This window comes from Phoenix dactylifera, unplaced genomic scaffold (assembly GCF_009389715.1).
Source record: "Phoenix dactylifera cultivar Barhee BC4 unplaced genomic scaffold, palm_55x_up_171113_PBpolish2nd_filt_p 000316F, whole genome shotgun sequence".
NCBI classification, from domain to species: domain Eukaryota; kingdom Viridiplantae; phylum Streptophyta; class Magnoliopsida; order Arecales; family Arecaceae; genus Phoenix; species Phoenix dactylifera.
In genome coordinates, this window is record NW_024067786.1 from 295,107 (window position 1) to 322,909 (window position 27,803).

Below are 27,803 nucleotides of genomic sequence, written 5' to 3' on the forward strand. Positions count from 1 at the left end.
CTGTGTTTGATTTGCCAAAGCTGAAATTTGAAAAAAATAAAATTTGTAGAATATGTTAATTTGACAAACAATATAGAAGTTCTTTTAAGTTTATAAACTGTGTTTCTACTACTAGACCTCTTGAGCTACTTCACATGGACCTCTTTGGACCAACTAGGACCACAAGCCTTGGTGGAAAGAAGTATGGTCTCGTCATAGTAGATGATTTTTCTAGATACACATGGGTCATATTTTTAGCTCATAAAGATGAAGCATTTTCAGTATTTAAGAAATTCTATAAAGAAGTAACTAATGTAAAAGATACTTCAGTTATAGCTATTAGGAGTGATCATGGAACAGAATTTGAAACTCATCTCTTTAAAAAATTTTGTAGTAAAAAGGAGATAACCCATAATTTTTCTATACCTAGGACTCCAAAACAAAATGGAGTAGTAGAAAGAAAGAATAGAACCATAGAAGAAATGGCTAGGACCATGTTGTGTGAAAGTGATCTCCCAAAGTACTTTTGGGCTGAAGTTATTAATACATCATGTTATATTCTAAATAGAGTTTTGTTGAGACCAATTATAAAGAAAATACCTTACGAACTTTGGAGAGATAGAAAATCCAAAGTAAACTACTTTCATATTTTTGGTTGTAGGTGTTTCATTCATAATAATGGTAAAGATAGCTTAGGCAAATTTGATTCAAAATCTGATGAAGGTATCTTTTTGGGATACTCTACATCAAGTAGGGCATATAGAATTTTCAACAAAAGAACTCTTGTTATTGAAGAATCCATTCGTGTTATTTTTGATGAGACTAATGATGCTTCTTCTAGAAAGGAAGTAGCTTTTGATGATGATGCAGGGATACTTGAAGAAAAGATGAATGACATGACCTTGCAAGAGGATGAACCGAAGCAAATTGAAGAGACTTCAACAAGCCAAAAGGTAATTGCTGATCATGGGCTTACAAAGGCTTGGAGGTATTCTTACGGTCATCCTAAAGAGTTAATCTTAGATGATCTATCTCAACCTGTTAGAACTAGAGCTTCTCTTAGGAACTTAAATAATCATCTTGCATTTGTATCACATTTAGAACCTAAAAATATTGAAGAAGCTGAAAATGATGTAAATTGAATAAACGCTATGCAAGAGGAACTTAACCAATTTACAAGAAACAATTTATGAAACTTAGTTGAAAGATCCTCTGAATTCTCAACAATTGGAACTAAATGGGTGTACAAAAATGAGCTTGATGAAAATGGAGTTGTGATTAGGAACAAGGTTAGACTAGTAGCAAAGGGCTATAATCAAAAAAAAGGTATAGACTTTGATGAGACCTTTGCTCCTGTAGCTAGACTTGAAGCAATTAGATTGTTACTAGCATTTGCATATTATAAAAATTTTAAATTATTTCAAATGGATGTAAAGAGTGCCTTCTTAAATGGGTATATTAATGAGGAGGTTTATGTAGAACAACCTCCTGGTTTTGAAGATCATCAATACCCTAACCATGTTTACAAATTAAATAAAGCACTTTATGGTCTAAAGCAAGCCCCTAGAGCATGGTATAAAAGACTTAGCAAATTTCTATTAGATCATGAATTTTCAAGAGGAAATGTTGATACAACCTTATTTTTGAAAAAGAGAAACAAAGATATGTTAATAGTGCAGATTTATGTAGATGATATTATTTTCGGTACTACTAACAATTGTCTTTACAAAGAGTTTGCTGAATTAATGCAAAGTGAATTTGAAATGAGCATGATGGAAGAGCTGAACTACTTCCTCAGACTTCAAATTAAACAATCTAAGGAAGAGATTTTCATCAATCAAGCTAAGTACATCAAGGAGATGCTAAAGAAATTTGATATGGATGGAAACAAGTCAATCGGCACTTCCATGAGCTCATCATGCAAACTAGACAAAGATGAATCAGGTAAGTCAGTAGATCAAAAGCTGTATAGAGGAATGATCGGTTCATTATTATATCTTACAGCAAGTAGACCTGATATCATGTTTAGTATATGCATGTGTGCTAGGTATCAATCCAATCCTAAGGAATCACACCTAATTGCAGTTAAAAGAATTTTTAAGTATCTAATAGGAACAAAAAATATAGGTTTATGGTACTCTAAAGAATCAAGCATAAACTTAAATAGGGTACACTTATTCCGACTTTGCTGGTTGTAAACTTGATAGAAAAAGCACCAGCGAGTCATGTCAATTCTTAGGAGAGAATTTAATCTCATGGTTTAGCAAGAAACAAAACTCGGTTGCACTATCTACGGCGGAAGCCGAATATATTGCTGTCGGGGATTGTTGTGCACAAATTCTATGGATCAAACAATAATTGAAAGATTATGGCATTAAACAAGATAAGATTTCCATAAACTATGATAATACAAGTGCCATAAATCTAACTAAAAATCCAATTCAGTACTCAAGAACTAAACACATTGAGATAAGACATCACTTCATAAGAGATCATGTGTTAAATGGTGATGTGATACTTGAGTTTGTTTGTACTGATGATCAACTTGCTGATATCTTCACAAAACCATTGAGTGAAGATCGATTTTGTATTCTTAGAAGAGGGTTAGGAGTGGTTGATACATTTATTTGATTCTTATCTCTCATTCATTGATTTTGATCACTAATTTATATTTTATATAGTATCCCACACCAATAATCATCAAATCATTCCTTAAGCTCTAAAGGTTACCTTCTCTCTCTCTCTCCTCTGGCACGGTTCTGATTGAGACTTTGGTGTGTGCCAGAGCTCGAGTCGACTCGGATGATTCTGAGAGTCGACTCGTGCGCGAGTCGACTCGCGAATTTTTAGAAGTTGACTCGAGGTTGGAAATTTGACTTTTAATCCTAAACGAATCGATTTTTTCTCAAACCTTTCTTTTCGGCCGTCATTGTGCCAAAACCCTCGAGTCGTCTCCTACGATCGTCTCCGCTTCCTCCTTTTGTTTTTTCTCCTATTTTCCTCCCATTTCACATCTCTCCCTTCATGGGTAGGTCGGGATGCCTAGGAAAGCCATTGTATCTCGCCGAAAGAGACCTCTCGTTACGAGCGGTGCCAAGAGACGATCCAAAGCGAGGAATGAAACTGTGAGACCACCTCCTCCGGTTTCCTCTCCGCCTCGGTTGGTTTCCTCGCGCTCGTGTGCTGGGAGAGTCGTCTCTACCAGGAGGAAAGTCGATTTTGACTTCCTCTCCCGAGAAGGGTTTACGGTAGGGCATCATCTTAGGGCTCAAGGTCTAGATTTCTTTTGTTCTGTTGATCTTCCCACATACCCTGGGTTAGTCCGGAAATTTTATGGCACCATCACACGGGATGGCGGCGGTCTTCAAGGGAGGGTAGCCAATGTCTCTATTTGCATCTCAGAGGATCTCATTGCCCGAGTCCTCCACCTCTCTCGTGAGGGTATAGCTCCCACTCACCTCTCTGATAGATTCGAGGCCCTTACGACCATTCTAGGGAGAGTACCCCCGTCCCCTATTGAGAAGGTCTTCGCAAATCAGCTCTCTGCTGAGATACGCCTCCTACTTAGCATCATTTCTCGCACCTTCCTCCCTAAAACGGGTAGGTTTGATTTTATTTCTGAGAGAAACCTTGCTATCATGTTCCACATCCTACATGACGTCCCTCTTAACTTTCCTAAACTCATTTACAATCATATTTGTGATCCCCTAGAAAAACCAAGATTGAGTCTTCTATATGGCATGCTCTTCACTCTGATATTTTGGGAGTTTGAGGTCCCTATCCCTGAGGGGGAACCCTCTCGTTCACTTCGTTACACTGACTATATGAACGAGAGGACTCTCCACCGAATGGGATTCCATAAAGTTGAGGGTACATCGGTTAGGAAAAATTCTTCTGCCATACCATCTGACCCCGTTGCTCCTCACTCTCCCACTTTTGATCATGATCCGGATACCTCCGCAGATCCTTCCACCTTCCCATCCACTGCTGGCCCTTCATCCACTGTGCCACCATCTACTCCCTCTGATCATCCCTCCTCCACCTCGGGTCCTTCCGTACCACAGCTGAGTACTGAGCTGATCGATTCTTTGGTAGGGAGGATTGCTAGTGAGATGACCGCCTAGTGTGAGCCTGCTTTTGAGAGGATGCATCACAGAATTGACGCTCTTGAGGAGAGTGTCAAGTCACTTGAGAGGAGCCAACTCAGACATCAGGAGAGCATCACTGAGCGTTTCGAGAGCATCCTCGCCCGTGTGTCAGGACTGGGGCAACCTGAGCAACTCGACATCTCCGAGTTTGCAAAGGAGGCCGCAATTCTAAAGGGGAGGATGGAGCTTCCACAGCTAAAATTTGCTCTCAGCTGGCGACTTTTTATGAGCTGCAGCGGTCAAAGTTCGATACGTTGACCGATGCAATGGAGAATCTCCTACTTGGATTGGAGATCCGTTTTAGTGTGGGCGCGCCAGCACCTCAGCCATCTCCTCCCAAGCCTTCTGCTCCTCTGGCCAGAGCCTCCTCACCTGATCCGTCCCAGCCTTCATCTTCGAGGTCGAGCTCGACTTCATTTGCCACTCAGGCACGACCATCATCATCTCGACCGTCATCTTCTACTCAGCCGGATCAGCGTGGACGACGTACTGCGTAGAGGAGTGCTCGCCCTCGTCCTTCCTCCCCTAGAGGATAACTTTGTATTTGCTGCATAGTGTATTTTGTGTTGATTATATGTATTTTATCTTTTTTCAACACTATGTATCTCTTTATTGTAGATGTACTTTCTGAACATCACTTATGTATTCAAATTTTTAGTGAATGAAAAGCATATCCTTTTGTCTCATTTCCTATGCTCTTGTATGTTTTGACTCCTTGATACTTCACCTTTTTGATACGATGACAAAAAGGGGAAGGAAATATGATATATTGTATGTAAAGGGAATCACTAAACAAGAAAATATTTAAGCAAAATGTGATTTGCTCTTAGTGGATTCGATACCTCGAGATTCATTATTCCTCCATTGGGGCTCCTCAAGGAGTAATCTTCAGAGTTTATTCAAGGGATATTCGGAGATTAGTTGGATTATATTCAAGAACAAAGATTTTTCCTTCTATAATTAAGAACTTAAGTTCAAGTTTAAAACATTAAAAGAAAATTCAAAAAACTTGAGCAAAGTTCAAACAAAATTGAATGCACATGTTGAGAGGAAGAATCTGAAATTCTAAGAAAGCAAATTCATTAAAGACATATAAGCCAAACAATTGATTATATGATTTGAAGACTTATATAATTCCAAATGAAAGGGGGAGCTTTAATTTCAGAGTTTACTAACTCATACCTTTCAATTTTGGATACACTAAATGATTAGACATTTGAATTTATTTCAAAACTTTACCTTGAATAATTCCTTGAATGAGTAATTCACTTTACAAATACTCAATATTTTGTCATCATCAAAAAGAGGGAGATTGTGGAGTGATTGGATATTCCCTAACTGATTTTGATGAGCTCAAAGCATTTGAGTATGCCTTATGTTGCTCTAATGAATTCAATCTAGTGTTTCAGGTAAATCTTTATGAATTTCTATCTAAGTGTCTTGAGCTTTGGTTCAGAGTATTTTGGTTAAGTATTAAACTCTATTTGAACCAAAGTCTGCATCACAAGTCGACTCCTGAACTTTACGAGTCAACTTTGGGACACTTGAAGTTTCTGGCACAAGCTCGTGTCGACTCCTGGACTCTCCGAGTCGACTCCGACTGAGAACAGACAGAAAGACAGAACGATGGATTTTAGACCCTGTTAGTGAGTCGACTTCAAAAGGTTGCGAGTCGACTCCGATGCTTGACGAGTCGACACCAGATAGTTCCGAGTCGACTCCAAAGGGAAACAGACAAAAAGACAGAGAATCAGTTTCGGAGATCCTGTGAACGAGTCGACTTCAAGTGTTCCAGAGTTGACCCCCAATTAGCTGAGTCGACTCTATCAAGGCCCGAGTCGACTCCATCAAGGCCCGAGTCGACTCCGAGGCAAATCAGTTCAAAAGACAGAGAATCAATTTTTCGGTCTCTGAGAGCGAGATGTCTTCCGAAGATCTCGAGTCGTTTCTCAAGATAGCCGAGTCGACTCCAAGTAAACCCGAGTCGACTCGAGGAAGAAAAATAGAAAGTTGGGTTTCTGGAACCCTGAGAACGAACCGACCCCTAAGTGCCCAAGTTGTCTCCAGCTGTTGGCGAGTCGACTCCAGTTTGGTCCGAGTCGACCCCAGGACGAGGCATGCACTTTAATTCAAATCTGAAACAGTGGGCGAGTCGTCTCCAATAAAGCGCGAGTCGACTCCAGATCGCGCGAGCCGACTCCGATCCCAACGGGTCAGAACGGCTCTAATCTCCTCTCTAACGGTTATTTTTTGAAGGAAATCACTTAAATAGCTAGAGTGAACAGTAGCAGACAATAAGAGAGTTATTCTATTTGAACATTAAAGTTTTTCAACCACCAAGAGCATCTTAAGAGTGAATCCAAGCAAGAGAAGGAAAAAAGGGCATTCAACTCAAACCAAAAAGGGTTCCTTCGCATTCAAAGCTCTACTGACTGTTCTCCAACCTCCGACTCATTCAAGAGAAGACTCAGAAATCGAGAAGCCCCACTTTCTTATATCAAATCTGTTTGAGGGCTTCTAACTCAATCTTGTTTATAAAGTTTAATATTTGCTTTTCAGAAGCTTTACTTGTGAACTTTAAACTCTTCCTTTTTGCACTTGATTTAATCAGGGGATTGAATCAAGGGTTGTAAGGTTTGTTAGTGAGCCAAAGATAAAACCAACGGTGTAAGATTGTGGTTGGTGAACCGAAGAAAACCAATTGGATTTGATCGTCACTCCGGAAAAACAATCGTTTGGTTCTAGTCAGTGAGCCTGCAAAAACCAACCGAGTTCGTTGTGATCTCGTAAAAACAACAAGTTTGGTTGTGAGTTTGCAAAACAACCGGTTGTAATCCTAAGGATTGTAGTAAATTCCCAAGTGCGACTTGGGAAGTGGACGCAGGAGCAAGTGTTGGCTCCGAACCACTATAAACCTCTCTGTATTTGTATTGTTCTTTGTCTCTTTCTCTCTCTTCGTTCATTGCATCTAGTGATATAACTAATCCACTTGCAATAGATTTAGTTAATCACTCACTTTACTTTTGATTGATCAATAACTAATTAAAATCTAATTCACTCTCCCTCTTGGGTTGTCTCCTTGGGCAACACATATGAAGCAAGAAGGGACTGTAGGATCAAATCTGTTTACAATTCCTTGTGTATGGTCATACCGAGCTTCTCAAGCTCCTTCAAGTCTTTTATCATGGTCATAGCATGATCATGGACAGACTGCCCTTCGCGCATCTTGGCCTTGAAGAGCCTCTTGGACACTTCAAATCGAGCTGTACGACTCTATTCACCATACAACTCTTGCAGGTGATTCAATATGTCCCTGACAGTCTTCATATTCTCATTCTGGCATTGTAGTTCATTAGACATGAATGCTATTATGTAGCACCTAACTTTATTGTCATCGTCTATCCACTTAGCATGCATCTCACATTGTTTAGCAATCAGACGGGCTGGTAACACGGGGTGTCATAGTCCAGCACATACTCTAATTTCTCACAACTTAAAATAATTTTAAGTTGCGGTGCCAATCTTTATAATTAGGTCCGATCAATCGGTTGTTCTCAAGGATACGGATCAAGAGATTAGAGGCTGACATTTTATCTGCAGAGAGTAAAGATTCTAATTAGAATTTTGTACTTAAATTTTTATTTATTTTAGAAATTTTTAAAATAAATACCTCCCACTATTTCCTCGAATCTCTTACACTCCTCTAGTAGAGAAATGGAAACTTGCGACTCTAGGTTTCAAGTGGGATGCTACGGTCCTACCAATCTACATGCCACCTCACCTAACAATTATTGGCGACACATAAACGATGAGTGTACAACTCTTTGTACAATGCTTCTCAAGCAAGTTGTAGCCAACTTGGTCTCCAAGTCATAAGGACCTCATCTAATAGTTATTAGTCTCGTTTCTTAGTTAAGTCGGACCCACCATATTTCCTGCAGAAGTAAAGTCATCATTGGGTCCTCACCTAACAGTTATTGGCGCCCAACCCCACCTTTACCCCCACAGCATCTCATGCTAATAGAGAGGTCTGGTCCCCCGATGCAACTTGCCCACTGTATCCAGCCAAGACAAATTACGCCGAAAAGACTTTAGCAGCTCTACTATGGTGGAAGACCGCTAGACTTAATATTAAGTTTTTGGACTAATGATTTCAACATTAAGCCATCCATAAAAGATAATTAACCCAATTGGCCATGTAAGTAGGTGGAAGGCTCCCCGTGCGAGCACGATCCTAATTAAGTAACCACCTTTAATACTTTTTTAGACACCAACTGATCAATTAATCAATAATGGGTTAGCTCAAAGTATCTTTCACTACGACTGAAAGAGGAGATTTAATTTTATTTAGGTCTCAATTATGGTTTACATCTTATGTAAATGACAAATCATTTATCCCTTGTTCCCATCTTATGCGAATATGAAACTCTTTTCATATGTTATGTGTTTACATCTTATGTAAATGATATATTTATCTAGGTTTACATCTTATATAAATGACCTATCTCTTTAGATTTTTATTTAGGTTCCAGCCAACTCCTCACCGTTTCCTTTAGAATTCCCACTCCAAGTCTTCTGGATTTGCTGAAAGAGTTGACTCCCCAGATCTCGAGTCGACTCCAAGGATACTCGAGTTGACCCCAGCTTTGAGGTTATTTTTGTTTATGCTTATGCTCAAAAATAAACTTTGATAATCATGAATCTATGATTGGGTCATATCACATGCATCTCATGCATATAATTCAAATCCAAAAATTTTAATTTAAAGATGCTACCAACTAAAACTCTGATCATGCAAGACATAATTTTATTGCAATCTCATTGTAATTAAAATAAATCTGAAATTTCAACACGCAAAAAATTCAGCAAGCATAAATATTAAAATTTAGATCTAATATAATCCTAATCAAACCTATTAATGTTAATCTAAATCCTAAAACCGTGACTCTGATACCACTGTCGGGTTACCTCCGCACGTGTTGCGACGATCATAGTGAAGATACACGCGCGGGGTCGTTCATTACATTAACGTCCCAAGGAACGTAGAATTCAAAAAATTCTAATTTCACAAACTCAGAAAATTATGAATTCAAAAGGAAAGATTAAAATTTAAACGTGATTAATGTAATTCTATAATAAAGAATTGTAAAGATCCTATCATTGTGGGATACATGCACCTCAAACCACAGCACCTAGGGCGTCCCCTATACTGCAAGAGGCGTTGGACCTTTATTGAATGGTGAAGGAGAACAAGAGCCAAGTGGAATTTGGCTCTTCTTCAACGATGGCAGCATGCCCTAGAATTCTTAGGGATGATGGCGTGAGAGGAAGAGAGGAACGAGATTAGGGTTTCAGGGAGAAAGAGTTTCCAATGATTTCATTTCATACATACACAAATTACAACAGTGTATATATATGTGGTCAAACATGACCCAAACCCAAAAACTCTCCTAGGCTAAACCACATGAGCAAGCACTCAACCCAAGCCCATGTACACCCATGACTTGCATGCTTTCTCTTCCTTGAGCCTAAACCTAGCCCAAATAAAGTTTAGCCACCTTAAGACTCAAAATACCTAAGCCTTAAGCAAGTAGGAGACCAATTCCCGTTCCTACTTAAATCTGTCGTAGGCCTGGAGTCGACTCTTGCACAGCTCCAATCAACTCCTGCTCTCTCTGTATCACTGGCCCTGACTTGGGGTCGACTCATGGATTGGTCAACTCCTGCAATCCATGAGTCGACCCCTTAACAGCACGAGTCGACCCCTGCTCAACTGGAGTCAACTCTCTCAGGCTTTTCAGAGAACTATTTTTCTGTCTGATTTCAGGGGTCAACCCCAGCTCTCCAGAGGTCGACCCCAGATCAGCACGAGTCGACCTATCTGCTATTTTTACTGCAGTTTCTTACATTTTTTTTGCTTTGGATGCGCCACACTTGTGCCAACAATCTCCACCTTGGTGCTTCAAAGCCTCTGCAAGCTCCACCTGGTCCGACAATCCCATCAGCTCCACACAAGAGAGAAAATTTTCCCGTGGAAGAGTCTTCGTTAGTGCATCCGACTGATTCTTCTTTGTATGAAATTTCACCAGCATCACTTCACCATCCTCCACTAACTCTCTGATCCCATGGTACCTCACGTTTATATGCTTTGTGCGAGCATGATAGACTGGATTCTGAACCAATTGCAGAGTACTTTGACTGTCGTTGTGCAGCACCACTGTACTCTTCTTCACCCCCATCTCCTAAATGAGTCTCTTCAACCAAAGAGCCTCCTTGGCAGCCTCTGTAATCCCTATGTACTCGGCCTCTGTGGTGGACACGGCTGTGATAGGTTGAAGGGTCGATCTCCACAAAATCGATCCACTAAACATGCTGAACCTATAACATGTAGTAGACCTTCTCGTATCCAGATCACCTGCAAAATTTGCATTCACATACCCTTCCAATGGACCTAAGAACTTCTTTGAGGCATTGGAGTTCCTCCCATGTCTATCTTGCTGCTCAAAAGTCAGACCAAGGCTCTAAGTGCCTTGTAGATATCAAAATATCCACTTCAGTGCCTGTCAGTGCTCCTTCCCCGGGTTTAAGATGTACCTGCTCATCTGACTCACCGCATGTGCTATGTCTAGCCTACAACACACCATAGTTTACATCACACTGCCCACGACACTAGCATATGAAACTCTATCCATGTACTCTTTCTCTTCATCTGTCTGTGGGCACTGCAACTTCGAAAGAGACATGTGGCTTGCAAGCGGTGTTCCAACCGATTTGGCTTTATCCATCCCAAACCTCATCAAGACCTTCTGAATTATCCTCCCAATGACAAATGAAGGACACCGTTGCTTCTATCTCTGCTAATCTCCATTTTAAGAATTTTTTTGGAAGGACCCAAATCCTTCATCTCAAATTCAGCGGACAATGCTGATTTCAGCTCATTCACTGCTTGATACTCTTGCTGGCAATGAGCATATCATCCGCATATAGAAGAAAATATAGAGCATTCTCCTCATCCACATCCTTCACATAGACACAATTATAATGCTCACATCTGGAAAATCCAAGGCTAAGAACAAAGGTATCAAACCTCTTGTACCACTGTCAGGGTGACTGCTTCAAACCATAGATAGATCTCTTCAGTAGACACACCTTTTCTTCCAACCCTGGCTGCCTGAAACTAGCTGGTTGCTGCATGTATATTCTCTCCTCGAGGCTCCCATGTAAGAATGACGTCTTCACATCCATCTGCTCCAATTCCATATCATACTTTGCTACCAAAGACAGCAATATCCAAATTGAAGCATCCGCACTACTGGAGAGAATACCTCTGTATAGTCCACTCCCTCTCTCTATGAGTACCTCTTTGCAACAAGCCTTGCCTTGTACCTAACTCCATCTTGCTCTGAAGGCACCTCTTTCTTTGTGAAGACCTATTTAGAACCAATGGCCCAAGCACCTCCCGGTTGATCCACAAGCTGCCATGTCATGTTCTTCTTAAGAGACTGCATCTCTTCCATCATGGCTTGAATCCATGATTCCCTTTCTGAGCTCTCCATGGCCTCTTCAAATGTCTCTGGATCTCCATTAGAAGTGATGAGGGCATAGGATATAGTCTCATCAATGCCATACCGAACAGGTTTGTATATGATGTGCTTCAGCTTATGTGGTGAAATTCTCCTGACAAGGTCCCTCAAACAGGAACTCTATGGCTCTACTTGCACCTCTTCCTAGACTGATGGCTCTCCTAGCTGGTCCTTCACACGTGTGGGAACATGCCTACCAAATTCCATCTCAAAAGAAACACGTTTCGAGGTAAAATTTGAAGGAATATCACCTGCTAGTGAGTGTTGTCCACTGCTACCCTGTACAGTCTTTTCAGCCTCATCTGTAAATCCTGACTTCTTTAGAATGCTCTCCTCATCAAAGATCACATTTCTACTGATGGTACACTTCTATGAATGAGGATCCCACAGCAAATAACCCTTGACCCCTTGTGGATATCCAATGAAGACCATCTTCTGCAATTTCGGATCAAGTTTGTTTCTTTCGGTTGCCTCTACTAATGCATAGGCCAGGCAACCGAATACCTTTAGGTGGCCAAGCTCCACCTTCTTTCCACTCCAGATCTCCTCTAGAATTCCTCCATCAAGCTTTCTATTGGGGGACCTGTTAACAAGAAAATAAGAGAAAGTTTTTGCATCATCCCAAAAAGTTTTGGAAAGTGATGTCTGCAGCCTCAAACTCCAGGCCTTCTCTGTCAATGTACGGTTCATCTTCTCGGATATACCGTTCCGTTGGGGATTCATCCTCACTGTGAAATGGCGTTTGATCCCATTCTCCTCACAGTACCTTTTGAACTCAGAGCTTGTGTACTTCCCGCCATTGTCAGACCTGGCTGCCCAATTTTCTTTTCAACTTCAGCCCTCCAAAATTTAAACCGGGCAAACACCTCTAATTTTTTTCTAATCATATAGACCCATACCTTCCTAGAGAAGTCATCAATAATTGTCAGAAAATATATTGCTCCACCTCTAGCTGAAACAGGCGCCGGTCCCCAAATATCCGAGTGAACTAGCTACAGAATGCCTTCACCCCGCTTGAAATTGTTGGCAAACTTTACCCTATGCTGTTTTCCATAAATGCAAGACTCACATATGTCATTCCCTTCCTTTTCAACTACTGGAATCAACCTCTCTTACCAAGTTCCGTGAGCCCCCTGTCGCTCTTGTGACCCATCCGATAGTGCCACAATTTGTATACCAATTGCTTCTCCTGTGCTGCCGCCAACACCTCTGCACTATCCGTCACCACTGAGCCTTCCATCTCATAGAGATTATTGGCTATCCTTCTGCCCTTCATCACTACCAAGGCCCCTTTGGTGATCCTCAAACAGCCACTATCCGGTTGGCTACCAAAAGCATACCCGTGTTTCTCCAAGTAGTCCAATGAAATCAGATTTTTCTTCAACTTCGGGACATATTTCACATTGGTCAATATTCTGATGACTCTATCATACATCCTCACCTTAATGGTGCTTACCCCAGCAACCTTGCAAGGATGATCATCACCTAAACTCACACTTTCTCCATTGGTTTTCTCATAGGTATCGAACCACTCCCGATGTGAAGTGTAGTGATGCGAATATGCTGAATCCAATGTCCACCGACTATTTTCCTTCATGTGACCATCTGAAATAACTAGGATATCATCTCCACTATCTTCAGATGTAAGAGCACCACCTTAACTGGCCAAACCTTAGAAGAATTCTTTTCCTTCTCAGATTTCAGCAAAGGACAATTTCTCCTTATGTGTCCAATCTGATGACACTTGTAGCGCTTCCAAGCCTTTTGCTTACCCCGAGACTTAGAACTACCCTTGGACTTCTCTCTAACCCTTTTCTGAGGCCTCCCTTGCCTCTCATTAACAGCAAGAACCTCTAAGTTAGAACTTCCCTTGCAAATCTTCTCTCTTTACTCATTAGACCGAAGAATACTAATCACCTCTTCATAATTCAGAGTTTCCTTCCCATACACCAGAGTCGTGATCAGCCCATCATATGATCCTGGGAGAGAACACAGTAGCAGAAGGGTCCTATCTTCTTCCTCAATCTTCACATCAAGGCTCATGACTTTCGAGCAAACTTGATTGAACTTCTGAATATGAGAAATCAGATATCCTCCCTCTGGCATCCGCAAACTATACAATTGTTTCTTCAACCACAATTTATTTGTCATGCTCTTGCCCATGTAAGTGTTTTCTAACCTCTCCCATAGCCCTTTGGCCGTGGTCTCTGAGCAAATCTCAGGTAGTACATGATTAGTCAGGCATATTCTAATGGTGCTAAACGCTATCTCCTCTAACTCCTTCCAATCTTCCAAACTGATCATTTTCGGTCTTTCTCTAACCAAGACCTTATATATCTTTTGTTGTACCAGCAAATCCTTCACCCTTTGCTGCCATAGGGTGAAGTTTTCCTTGCCATCGAACTTCTTAAAATCTGCTTTGAGATTTCTCGAAGCCATAACACCAAACAGAAATTTAATGAACGCAGAAAATTCTGTTTTGAAGGTTTACCACAGATTTTGATTTTTCTCCACCGAATAGCAACCAATGGCTCTGATACCAATTGTGGGATACGTGCGCCTCAAACCACGGCACCTAGGGCATCCGCTATACTGCAAGAGGCGTTGGACCTTGATTGAATGGTGAAGGAGAAGAAGAGCTAAGCGGAATTTGGCTCTTCTTCAACAATGGTGGCGTGCCCTAGAATTCTTAGGGATGATGGCGTGAGAGGAAGAGAGAAACGAGATTCAGGTTTCAGGGAGAAAGAGTTTCCAATGATTTCATTCCACCTAAACATAAATTACAAGAGTGTATATATATCTGGTCAAACATTACCCAAACCCCAAAACTTCCCTAAGCTAAACCACATGAGAAAGCACTTAACCCAAGCCCATGTACATCCATGACTTGCATGCTCTCTCTCCCTTGAGCCTAAACCTAGCCCAAATAATATTTAGCCACCTTAAGACTCAAAATACCTAAGCCTTAAGCAAGTAGGAGACCAATTCTTGTCCCTACTTAAATCTGTTGCACGCATGGAGTCGACTCTGGCACAACTCGAGTCGACTCCGCTCTCTCTATATCACCGGCCCCGACCTGTGGTCGACTCATGGATTCGACCCCTTAACAGCACGAGTCGACCCCTACTCACTTGGAGTCGACTCTCTCAGGCATTTCAGAGAGCTGTTTTTCTGTCTGATTTCAGGGGTTGACCCCAGCTCTTCAGGGGTCAACCCTAGCTCTTAAATGGTCGGCCCCAGCTTTTTAGGGGTCAGCCCCAGCTCTTCAGGGGTCGACCCCAGATCAGCATGAGTCGACCCCTCTATTATTTTCACTGCAATTTCTTGCATTTTCTTGCTTTGGATGCGCCACACTTGTGCCAACATCTATCAAGAGTCGACTTGCCCAAGCTGGGAGTCACCTTGAGGGCGTGCTAGATAGCAGCCTTTGTGTCAGAGTCGACTCGAAAATCCTTGGAGTCCACTCAAGTGCAGAGCAAAGACTAAAATGGTTCTAAACATTGTAAAAACTAGACTTAAAATTCTTGAACCATTTTCTATGGCATTCTAACACATTTAACAATATATTCCCTGAAACACTTACTTGAATTTGTTAGCATAATATGAAATATACTCAAGTATTTTGGGCTCATCAAAATCAAATAGGAAAACAACAATCACTCAACAGTCTGATTCCTCCTCTCCGACACCTCGCTGAGTTGTAGTGTACCAGGAGGGGTCCATTATGAGACTATGCCATTCTCGTTGAGATAGTCACAAAATTTTTCACTAAAGTATTTCCCTCCTCGATCTGATCGAAGAGCCTTAAGAGGTTTTCCAGTTTATTTTTCTACTTCATTTCTGAACTCCTTGAACTTTTCAAAAGCTTCAAATTTGTGTCTCATAAGATACACATACCCATATCGTGAAAATTCATTAGAAAAGGTAATGAAGTATAAATAACAATCTCTGGCTTGCACATTGAATGGGCCACACACATCAGTATGAACCAGAAAAAGTATCTCAGTGGTCCTCTCTCCATGTCCTACAAAGGATAATCTGACCATTTTTTCTTGAAGTCAGGATTCACAAACTGGATATGACTCGGAAGTCAATGAGCCAAGATGCCCATCTTTCTCCAATTTGTTTATTCTATCTTCTCCAATATGGACAAGTCTGAGATACCACAAATACTTTCGGTTGATCTCATCTCTGGATCTTTTGGATCCTATGGCACTCACTACTTGCTCAGATATATTCACAGATATATCCATATGTAAGTGATAAAGATTGTCAATCATGAAACCACGTACAACCAATTTATTTCTAAAATAAATGGAACAGTAGTCTTTATCAAAGTAAAAATATGATCATCCTGTGCTAAACATGAAACAGAAATCAAATTTCTGCTAGCAGCAGGTACATAATAACAGTCTTTAAGTATCAAACTAAATCCAGACGATAGTCGTAGAGGATAGGTGCCCACAGCTACAATAGTAACTTTTGCGCCGTTGCCAACCCAAAGGGTTACTGCACCTTCCACTAGCCTTTTACTTTTCTTTAGATCCTGCATAGTAGTGCACAAGTGAGTACTAGAACCAGAATCAATAACCCAATTGGAAGTAGAAGAAACTGTGACATTAGTTTTAATAACGAGCAGGTCTAATATACCTTCTGAAGGTGTGTCTCCCTTTTTGTTCTTCAGGCTCTCGAGATATAAAGGACAGTTTCTCTTCCAATGACCGTCGACGTTGCAGTGGAAACATTTTTCTTTGTCATCAGCCTTTTTCTCTTCAAGTTCTTTCTTTGGCTTTTTCTCGCTCTTCTGCTTCTTCACGGACTTTTTCTTCTTCCAAGTAGACTTTCTCTTGAAAGTAGCAGCCAACTCTGCAGCGAGAACAGTGCCCCTTGAACCTTTCAAGGCCCCTTCAGCAGTTACCAACATATTTAACAATTCGATCTTGGTGCAATCAATTTTATTCATATGGTAGTTTACTATAAACTGCCCAAATGAATCTGGAAGGGATTGCAGGATCAAATCCACTTGCAATTCTTTGTGCATGGTCATGCCGAGCTTCTCAAGCTCCTCTAGATCCTTGATCATAGTCAAACAGTGATCATGGACAGACTGCCCTTCGTGCATCTTTGCCTTGAAGAGCCTCTTGGACACTTTAAAACGTGCTGTGTGACTTTGTTCACCATTGACTAAATTAAAGCATTCAAAAATTTATAAGATGCTTTGGCTCGTCACCACAAATATGCAAAAATTTAATCATCATCTTTGTCTTATGCATGTATCACCCTTTTGTGAAATAACATATGTCAGGGGTCTCTTAAACATATTCAAGAACCTTTATGTAATTTTGATTTCCCCTGGGGATTAAGTATAAATTTCGGAAGCACCGTTTTCTGAATTAACATACTGAAGGGGGTTAACTGTAAAACTTCCCTTTTTTCAGCCAAACGGATTTGGGTTTCGGGTTTCGGGTTTCGGGTTTCAAGCCCGAACCCGAAACCTCTTCTCCTTCATCTTCTTCCCCAACCGATCCAAAGAGGGAGAAGAAGAGGGAGCCAAACCGGCGGCGGCGGCCGCCTCCTCCCTCCTCCTCCCATGCGGCCGGAGAGGCCTCCCACGAGTGGCCGCCGGCGTGAGCGCGCGGCGCCGCGCTGCTCCCTCCGACGGGAAGAAGACACGGTGGGAAGAAGACCCCCTTCATCTCCTTTTTTGTTTTTGTTTTTTTATGGTGGCGCGGCCCGGCGGAGATTCATTGCCGCGCCCGGCCAGTGGCCTTTCCGGCCACCGGGAGAGGAGGCCACGGCGCCTCGGCGGCGGCCGTGGCTTTCTCTCCCATTTCCCCTTCCGCCGTCGGCCATGGCAGCCGTGGGCGGCGGCGGCCATGGCTGGCGAGGGAGGCCTGATTCAGCCGCTTCGACCCGTGATGGAGGCGGCATCGCAATGAGGAAGCCCTTTGGGCAGCGACGTCCGCCCGCGGCGGAGGCGTGCGAGCCGCCTGGACTCACTTCCGTCGCACGGCATAGGGCGGCCGTCCAGCGGCGGGAAGCCTCCCTTGCTGTTCTTCCTCTTCTTCCCCTTCGTTCTCTCATCCATCATGAATCAGATCTAGCCAAGAAATCAAAGAATGATTCATGGCCAGATCTGTTGGTAAGGGGAATTTTAGGAGTAGAAAACGAGGAGGAAGATGGAGTAAGATGGGTTTAGTCCCGCGTCGCCCAAACAAAACTATTTCCACATGCTTAAATAATATAAATTCTCCATTGATGCTAAACAACATGAGCCAAAGATAGGCTTTGATGCCACAATATAAGAAAAACTATGCGCAGCAGAAGATTTCATAAAGTAAACAAATTTTTACTAACCTTCGCCCATAAGAAGAAGAAGAGATCTGCAGGAGAAATAGAAGATTTGGAGCTTCCAACCGCAGGACTTAAGTACCTTAAGCGATGGATACACATTTATAGTGCTAGGTTAGGAACATAGATCTTTATTTTTAAGGTTTATCTCTAATTAGTTTTCATCCATCACAGAAACTACCAGTTAAGATAAACTCCATATAACATCTTTCTTTATTGGATTTAATCACCATTTAAACGAGGTTTATCTTGATGTGGGATAAGCTTGATCAAGTGGGCCACATCAAGTCTCCTAGAATTAGGAGATGTGCTAACACAAGCATCATCTCATAATTGAATAATTCTTAATGGAAATCAGTGAAACTCATAGCCTGGTGTCACACAGAGATTGTCAGAGCAGTAATAAATTCAACAAAGTGAGGATTGAGGCCATTTGTGACATAGGAGATAAGATCAGCATCTAAGATTGGCTATCCCACAGTCGAGAGTTGATCTGCAGAGAGCTTAGCCTGAGTTAGATACTCATAACAGCAACGGAGGTTACCTTGTTGTAGAGTCTGCAATTGCTTCTTGAGGTGAGTGATTCTGGATCAAGATTGGGAAGCAAATCTTGTTGTGATTGATTCTCAGGTTACTTGGAAAGTATTCAATCCATACATAGAAGAGAGAAGTGATGGTTCTAGAGTAGACAGTATGAAGGTAAGTAGAGTTTGATCCAATTTATACCATTTGGCATATTCTGTATTAATAATACCAGCAATCTTTGCAGCATCATTAACAAATTGCACAAGTGCTGGTTTCGATCCATCAACGAAGCCAATGAGATCATAGCTTCGAAGTAGTGGCAGGAACGTAGCCACCCAACCAAGGTACTCATTAGGGCTAGACAATTTCACATTCAAAGTAGGCAGATTAAGTTGTTGAGAGGAAATAGCATCAGAGTGCGCCATAGGAACATTAATGGCAAAACCTAATATTTGCAAGACTCTAATACTATGAAAGATAACAGGTGGTACAAAAACATACTAGGCCTTTGATGTTTTGCATTAATATAGATGTACTGTACATGTGTTAAGTATAGAAAACAAGGTTTCAAGAAAAAATAACAAGTGTCCTAGGCTGTACAAAACTATCATCTGTAATCGTGTGAGATCAGCTTAAATTAGGAAAGTATTGGCTGAATTAGCTGGAGGATCCGAAGAATCAGCTGGAGATGATTGCGGTAGAGATTCAGCTTAATTAAGAAAGTATTGGCTGAATTAACTGGAGGATTCAAAGAATCAGCTAGAGATGATTATGGCAGAGATCTAGCTTTAATTAGGAAGGTATCGGCTAAATTGGCTGGATGATATGGAGAATCAGCTGGAGATGATTGTGGCAGAGATTCAGCTTAAATTAGAAAAGTACTGGCTGAATTAGCTAGAGGATCCGAAGCTGGAGATGATTGTGGCAGAGATTCAATATTATCTCTAACACAATTGACAAAAAAAAATAAAAGATTGAAGTTTACAAGCACACAAACCGATGCTAAATAGCATATTCTCAAAGAAATTAAGAAAAAAGGGGAAAAAGTCAATGATCGAGTTTAACATAGCACTCATGCACCCAATAACTGTTGGAATCATTGACATTGGGAAACTCGACGACCGACGGATGCCCTCGGGGGCCGCGGCGGTGGGGAAGACGTAGCCCTCCTCGAGATCGAGGACGAGGAGGAGGAATGCGGTGAAAGCAAGGAGGGAGATGGCCATGACGATGGGGAGGACCAAGAAGCAAATCTGCTGCTACAAAGGGAAGCCTGGGGGAGGGTGAGGGCATTTATAAGAAGGTTGGGGAGGGCGGAGGAGAGGGGGTTACTGTATTCTTCCTTCGAGAGAGGCTATGGGGCATGGGTGGAGACATTGCATGCTCCTCTCGCCCCTCCAGAGGGGATGACCGAAAGCAAGATGGAATAAAGCGAATGACTGCGCCTTCGTCCATGGTGCAGGCGGCGGCGGCGGGCGAAAGAGTGGTCTTTCTTTGAGGAATGCAATGAGCTTGGAATGGTGCCCGGGGCCGAGGAAGAAGCTAGGGCTCCGGTGTCGAATCCACCATTGAATCATGCAATGATCGCTTTGAGATCTGTATAGGCTGATGAATGAAATAAAGGAGTTCGGAGTGCTTTCAGATCCAACACTCGATATTGTGAAAGAAGAACGAGCATTCTTTCGTGCAGAACATACAACCTAACCATTCCAATCCTTCGATAGGGTTTATTTTTTATTCCATGGACACGTGGTGGGTTAATATTGATCTGATCTATAGCCAAGCTGGTAGATCGGGTGCAGAATATAATTACTTTTGATGGTATTGCTTCTCTATTTTAGATTTTTTTTTTGCCAGCCTATTATACAGGGTTGGTATGAATACAGCTCTAAAAGTCAAAAAATAAAATATCCCTAGATATACTGAATATATGAGCCTCTGGAGTCTATGGGAGCCCTTTCGAATAATCCGCCACAAAAGTGGTCATCCAGTCCACAGCACTATTGCCCCCTGTAAACATGCCTCACTCCAAAGAATCAGCTAGAGATGATTGTGGCAGAGATTCAGGTTAAATTAGAAAAGTATTGGCTGATTTAGCAGGAAGATTCAAAGAATCAGCTAGAGATGATTCTGGCAGAGATCCAGCTTCGATTAGAAAAGTATTGGCTGAATTGGCTGGAGGATCTGGAGAATTAGCTAGAGATGATTGTGGCGGAGATCACTACAAGAAAAACTATCTTTCCCGACTTTTGTCTGCCGACGCTAAGTAGAAGCGTCGGTAATTTTTTAGGAAGTCTGGCTTCCGCCGACGCTTATAAGCGTCGTCGCAACCCATAGCTTGGGCCGACGCTTTTAAGCGTCGGCGGAAGCAACAATCCCTTTTTTTTTATTTTTTTCCCCCCAACGACGCTTTAGAAAGCGTCATCGGAGGCCATTATCCCCCCTCCCCTCCCCTTCTCTCTCCGCCGCTCGCCCCCTCCCCCCTCCTCTCTACAAATCCCCTCCCCTCTCCCAATCCCTCAAACCCCCTCCCTTACAAATCTCTAACCCCCTCCCGATTCTTGATTAGATTCCTTCCAAGAAGCAAGAGAGAGAGAGAGAGAGCGGCCACCCAGGCCCCCGATCCCTCTTCTCCGGCGTCGATGGAGTTCGATGGAGCTTCCTCCCTCTTGTTCGGCGTCGGCTTCATGCCTTCTCAGGCCACCCAAGCCCCCGATCCCTCCTCCTTCTCCCCCGCCAAGGTACCCATCGCCTCTCTCTCTCTCTCTCTCTCTCTCTGTAGGAAGTCGAAGTCGAAGTTGAAGTGGGAGAAGCAGCAGCAGCAACAACAGGGCGGGGAAGAGATGGGAAGAAAAGTCTCAAATTTTTCAGAGGAAGAAGTTGAACCTTGATGTTAGGCCTCAAATGGTTGTGCCATCGTTCTCTGCACTGCTTTCCTATCCTCCCACGCAACATCTGAGCAATGTGCGACCACTTCCTCAGTCCATACTGCTCCACCAATTTCACTAACAATCTACATGAAGATCCCACACATATCCATCAGTAGGTCAAATTCTGTAGAATTAATTCTTCTCTCTCTCAGAGAAAAAAAAAGGGTGGAATCAATCGACGAATGTTTATTAATTCCCACGATCGATGAAAATCAATTGGTTAATTAATTAATGGTTTCATGAGGTTGATATAATCTTTTGGTACATGATGATCTAGAATGACATCGGATCACTACATTCGGCTTCTTGTGAGTTTTGCAGCCGCTGCTTTTCTTCACAGGCGGGCACTTGCTGTTCATCTCGACTCTTCCCCTGCACGATCTGTTATCGCCTGTCACGCACGAGAGCTCGTCAGGAGGCCCGAAAGCCATGAGAGGCTCGACATTGAGAACCATGGAGGACTGGCTGGGACCCGGCCCCTTGCGGCCGCTGAGGCTTCTCTGCGGATAGCCTAATGATACACCGGCCCTGCCCTGGAAATCTTGAAGCCCAACTGGGAACACCCCAGATTCGAATGGAACCAAAAGCGGCGGACAATCCAGAAGCGGCAGAGGCGGAGATGGCGGGGATCATGAGGAGGCGACGGCGGCAACGGCAATGGCTTCGGCGGCGGTTTTCTTGGGTATTTTTATATTTTTTTTTCTGTAAAAAAAATTTATGACGACGCTTTAAAGCGTCGCTAATTGAACTGGTTGAGGAATTTTAGCGATGCTTAAAAGCGTCGCTAAAAATAACCTTTAGCGACGCTTTTCAAACGCGTCAGCAATTTTTTTCCACTCCGACATAGCCGACGCTTTGGTGACGCTTTGAAAAGCGTCGGGAAGAAAATTACCGACGCTTATAAGCGTCGGTAAAAGCCTCAAAAAGCGTCGCCAAAGCTCCTTTTTCTTGTAGTGGATTCAGCTTAAATTAGAAAATTATTGGCTAAATTAGCTGGAGGATCCAAAGAATCAGTTGGAGATGATTGTGGCAAAGATTCAGCTTCAATTAGAAAAGTATTGGCTGAATTAGCTAGAGGATCTATAGAATCAGCTGGAGATGATTGTGGCAGAGATTCAACTTTAATTAGAAAAGTATTGAGGCCATCTCTAAATATACTAAATATATGAGCCTGCGGAGTCCATGGGAGTCCTTCCGAATGATCCGCCACAAAAAAGGCCATCTAGTCCACTACACTATTGCCCCCTATAAACATGCCTCACCACAAAAGCAGAACAACTACGACCATCATTGAATGCTGGACCATTCGTTGAAGATAAGAGTACATCGAACCCATATGAAGTCTTACCATGAGCGGATTGTATCCATTGGGCAAATATTTTGAATCAGGGATGTTGCCCAGTAGATACAACCCAAGAGGGGGGGGGGTGAATTGGGTCTTTTAAAACTTTTAACCTACTTCTGAAAGTTTTTGATTAATTATGCTAAGTTGTATGGATGCACAGTGAAAGTCAAACTTAGCAACAGTTTGATGTATAGAATGTGACTTGATTGAATATGCTTGCAACTAAAGGATGCGCGGATAACAGTTAAGCAAGCAATCTATCTAAGTAAGTAAGTGTGTTAGTTAGACAATGACAAGAGGCATTACAAACACAACAAACATATAGTGGTTCGGTGCATCCCAGCACCTACATCCACTCCCCAAGACCTCTTGGGAATTTCACTATAATCCTACAGATTACAGCCGGTTGTTTTACAAGCTCACAACCCAACTTGTTGTTTTACGAGCGCACAACGAACTCGGTCGGTTTTCCCAGGCTCACCGACTAGAACCACCCCGATTGTTTTTTCGGGATCACAATCAAACCCTTACACCGTTGGTTTTAACCTAGGCTCACCAACAAACCTCTCACCGTTGGTTTTTTCTTTGGCTCACCAACAAACCTTAACCCCTTGATTCAATCCCTTGATTGAATCAAGTTACAAGATATTAAAAACAAAGTTTAAAACAAATCAAAGCTTCTTAAACAAGCAAATATAACAATATAAACAAAATAGTGTAAAGAGAAGCCCTCAACCGAGTTTTGAAGATGAAGGAGCTCGGCTTCTTCTTTACTTGACCCTCTTCTGATTTGGCACGAAGTAGAGGATCACTGAGGCAGCACACGGATGAAGAGGAAGCTTTGGGATTCACTTGGATGCTCTTCTTCTCTCTATTTTACTTTGAATGGCCCTTTTGTGCTTATGGGAGATTTTCCTTGTAATCTCTTTGAGATCTCTTCTCTAAATGTTCTTTCCCACTTCCATCAATTCTCCCCTAGCTCTCTTCTTGTTTTTATAGCTTTAGATGGCGTGGAAACAAGAATATATCCGTTAGAGACAAAAATAGAGCCGTTGGACATAGTCTGCACTTCCTGACAATGTTACCGTTGGGATCGGAGTCGACTCGCGCGATCAGGAGTCGACTCGTCTGTTGCAGGAGTCGACTCGTGCTTTACTGGAGACGACTCGGCCACTGTTCCAAATTTGAATTATTGTGCATCCTCGACTGGGAGTCGACTCGTCTTAACCCGGAGTCGACTCGCCAACATCTGGAGCTGACTTGGCATCTTCGGAGTCGGCTCATCCCATGAATTCAGAGGACATACTTTCTGATTTTCTTCCTCGAGTCGATTCGGATTCTCTTGGAGTCGACTCGGCTCTCAGAGCCCAAAAACTGATCCTCTGTATTTTGGGGTCGCGCTGCCTTGGAGTCGACTCGAACTGTCTTGGAGTCGACTCGCCTCTCAGAGACGAAAATACCATCTTCTGTCTTTGGGGTTGCGCTGCCTCGGAGTCGACTCGGATTTTGCGGGAGTCGACTCGGCTCTCAGACACAGCAGATTGGTCTTCTGTCTTCTTTGGGGTCGCGGTGTCTAGGAGTCGACTCGCGTATTGCGTGAGTCGACTCGAATCTCAGAGTCCGAAAAATGTTCTCTGACTTTTTCCTTGTGTTCCTCTGAGAGTCGACTCTCACTTTCTTTGGAGTCGACTTGCCAACCATCGGAGTCGACTCGCGTTCCACTGGAGTCGACTCGGCTCTCAGGGTCCAAAATAACTTCTCTGTCTTTCTGTCTGTGACTCCCTGGAGGCGACTCGTACTACCCTGGAGTCGACTCGGCAAGCATCGGAGTCGACTCGCGCTCTTCAGGAGTCGACTCGTTGACAGGTTCTGAGATGAATCTTTCTGTCCGGCTGTCTGTTGCTCCTTGGAGTCGACTCGGAACTGTAGGAGTCGACTCGAGTGCCTTTCCTTTGAATTTTTCTTAAAACTTGCTCTTCTAAATTGAATCCTTTGAACTTGAGACTTGGGCCAATAAATTGTAGCTTTCTTCCAACTTTTCTTGAGAGCTTTGGAGGCCTTCTTGTGTTCTTCCAACTTGTTATGTTTCTAGCAAAATAAATATCTTTCTTCTTGCAACACAAACATTAGTAATTATACTTCAAGATTTTGTGATCATCAAAATCAATCTTTAAATCAATCTTTGGGTCATCAGTCTCCCCCTTTTTGATGATGACAAAACTTGGAGTATATGCAATATAAAATATATTGTGTTCTAGAAGTAATACATAGCTAAGTTGCATGAAGTAGAAAACATATTTCAATGATAAAAACATACTTCATGATAATGCTTTAGATTTAATCAGCTTAACACAATCAACATATTTCAATTTAAGCTGAGTTGGTGTTCAATGCAAAACACAAAGCATTATGAGCATATACTTAGATATTTCTCCCCCTTTTTGACAACATCAAAAAGATAGTGAAACATTAAGCACAAAGATAAGAATACTCAAATATTTCATTTTCTTATTGTACTCTGATTTGCATGTCAAATTATTGCAAGGATATGAATCATAAAACTCAAGGCAATAATATTAGAATCAGATTAATGAGCATAGATCAGAGCCAATTAAGATAATTTCAGAGCAGAACACATCGAATGTGATTTCAAGAAGTTTTCTAATTTGATACCACAGATAGTTTTCTAATCAAGTATAGGTGGAATCTTCCTTAGGTTAATACAAGAAGTACCACAAATGATATTCAAGGAAACACATGAGTGGAAATCTAACCTCTCTTCAATAATAAGTATGAAAGCTTGTTCATTTAAGATCTTTTGCCCAATCTATTAAGTATTTTATCAACATGAGAGCAATTTAATTAATTTTCAGAGTAAAAGATCAAAACTTATATACTTGAAAGACATATCATCATGTTGGATCATTAATTTTTAATGACTTCAAAGTTCTTTTATGATAATAAGAGCATTGGGGCACAAGTACCAAAATATGCAGTTTTTGATACATCTTAGAGCTCTTTTACAAACTTTCTTTTATTCTTTTAGAAAATAAGCACAATTTGATATATATATATAGATATGAATTGGCACAAAATTGAAGTTCTAAAGAGCAAGCCAATTAGGACTCATTAATGAATTCCAAAATAGATTTTCTATGAGATACTCAAGAAAATTCAACACGTTATTCTCCCCCTTTTTCATTAAGTTAGAGGCTCTTAAGATCAACTATTTGACTTGCAATTTGGTTCATGATGTATGCATAAGAAATATTAACCAAATAACAATCCTCAAGGTGTATCATAAAGATTTTTGCGATTAAGTTCCATAATACCTCTCCTTCTGAAATTTTCTTTCTCCCCCTCAATTGATTATTCCATTTAACAGTTTAGAGTTTGAAGATAATGTTCAATAAAATTGTCAATCTCAAAAATATGTTTTCCATAAGTTTCAGCTTATTTTCATAAGACTCAAGGTATGAGATAAGACAACCTTTATAGAACTCTTCTCAAGGCATAAACTTATAATTAAAGCAAGTATTGCATTATAAGGAGGTTCATCAAAATCAATCCATAAAAATCAAGGTATGCTTCAAATTAAAGTAACTTTAGGATAAGATATCTAAAGCTCCCCCTCAAAAGATGCATACTTCTTTAATCATTCTTTTCTTTTGTTGAATTTCAGATTTTAATGTTAAACGTGAATAAACCTGAAACTTTATGATATCAAGAATGTAGAGTGATCTAGAATTATTCAAAATTTATAGTAATCACTCTTTCTAATCCTTTAAGAACAAGTTATGCTTTCTCCTAATCTTAGAAAAAAATGTATAGAAATATTAATCAGAAAATGATTCATTTGAAGCTCAGTTTCTTTCAAAGGCATTTACATTTTCTTTCTTTTAGAATCATTCGAGTGAGCTGAAATATTTCTTGCTTTAAGATCATTCACTCTATTCTGTCTTTAATAATGTAGGAGAGAAAAACATATAGATGATCATTGAAATATATATATTTATAGAACTCAATTTCTTAATCATAGTTTTTCAGCAATGTATACATGAAGCACAATAAATATTTTTAATATCAAAATAAAATCATATATTTAAAAATATTTGCTTGCAATCAAGATCATTGATCATTTAGACCAATATTAGTAGATTTTAAGGATAAGAAAAGATATGTTTCAGATGTGTATCGAGACAATCAACCAAGGCGTCAAAATTAATTCTGTTTTTCTTATATTAAAATTTTCATTTAGAAATTATATTCAGTTATTCTCCTGAATGAAGTGATCATTGAAGCATATAACTAAGGTTACAAAGATGTAACGATATAAGCATTTTTAAGTTAAGTTTAAGTTTTTATACAAAATTAGATTCTGAATTTTCATAAGAATTTCCAAGAAGGCTTTCACAATTATAATTTTAGATATGTATCTTCTACATTGTAGCTCATCTTAAATCACTAAGATTGAAAACACATATTTCAATAACATTCGAGCACTTTCAGAATCTTTGTATTTAATATTGAGTTTCGATACAAAATAAAGGATATTTTAACAAGTATTAGGATATTATGTATCAAAGTTAGGCAAGTAGAAAGATAGATCAAGATCAATTCATTTTGCCTAAATAGAGATATCTTTCTTTTCTCATTTCAACTTTCACATTTTAACGATGATTGTGAATGACACATCTGAATTTTCTTACCAAAACAAAAATTTTATGTAGTATTTCAAACAATCAATCAAATTATCCAAGTATGAAGCATTACAAAATATTGAGAATCCATCATGCCACATGCAAAATATATCATGTGTTAAGTCATGCATTAAAATATTAAGAATAAGCATGTCAAGGATCAAAATCAATTCTTTTCAAATAAACTCCCCCTATTTAAATATAATCTTGCACTGATTTCATCCTTAAGGTGTGTTTCCAAG

At 41.0% G+C, this 27,803-nt stretch overlaps 1 long non-coding RNA gene across 1 annotated transcript; it reads right to left on the bottom strand.

The window, feature by feature from the left end:
* Positions 1-4,660: 4,660 nt before the first annotated feature.
* On the bottom strand, positions 4,661-22,900 carry LOC120105592. The gene is made up of 3 exons (XR_005507944.1): positions 22,802-22,900; positions 21,540-21,541; positions 4,661-4,674 (listed from the first exon to the last, which is right to left on the bottom strand). It is a non-coding gene; the product is annotated as an uncharacterized LOC120105592 (long non-coding RNA).
* Between the last annotated feature and the right edge of the window lie 4,903 nt (positions 22,901-27,803).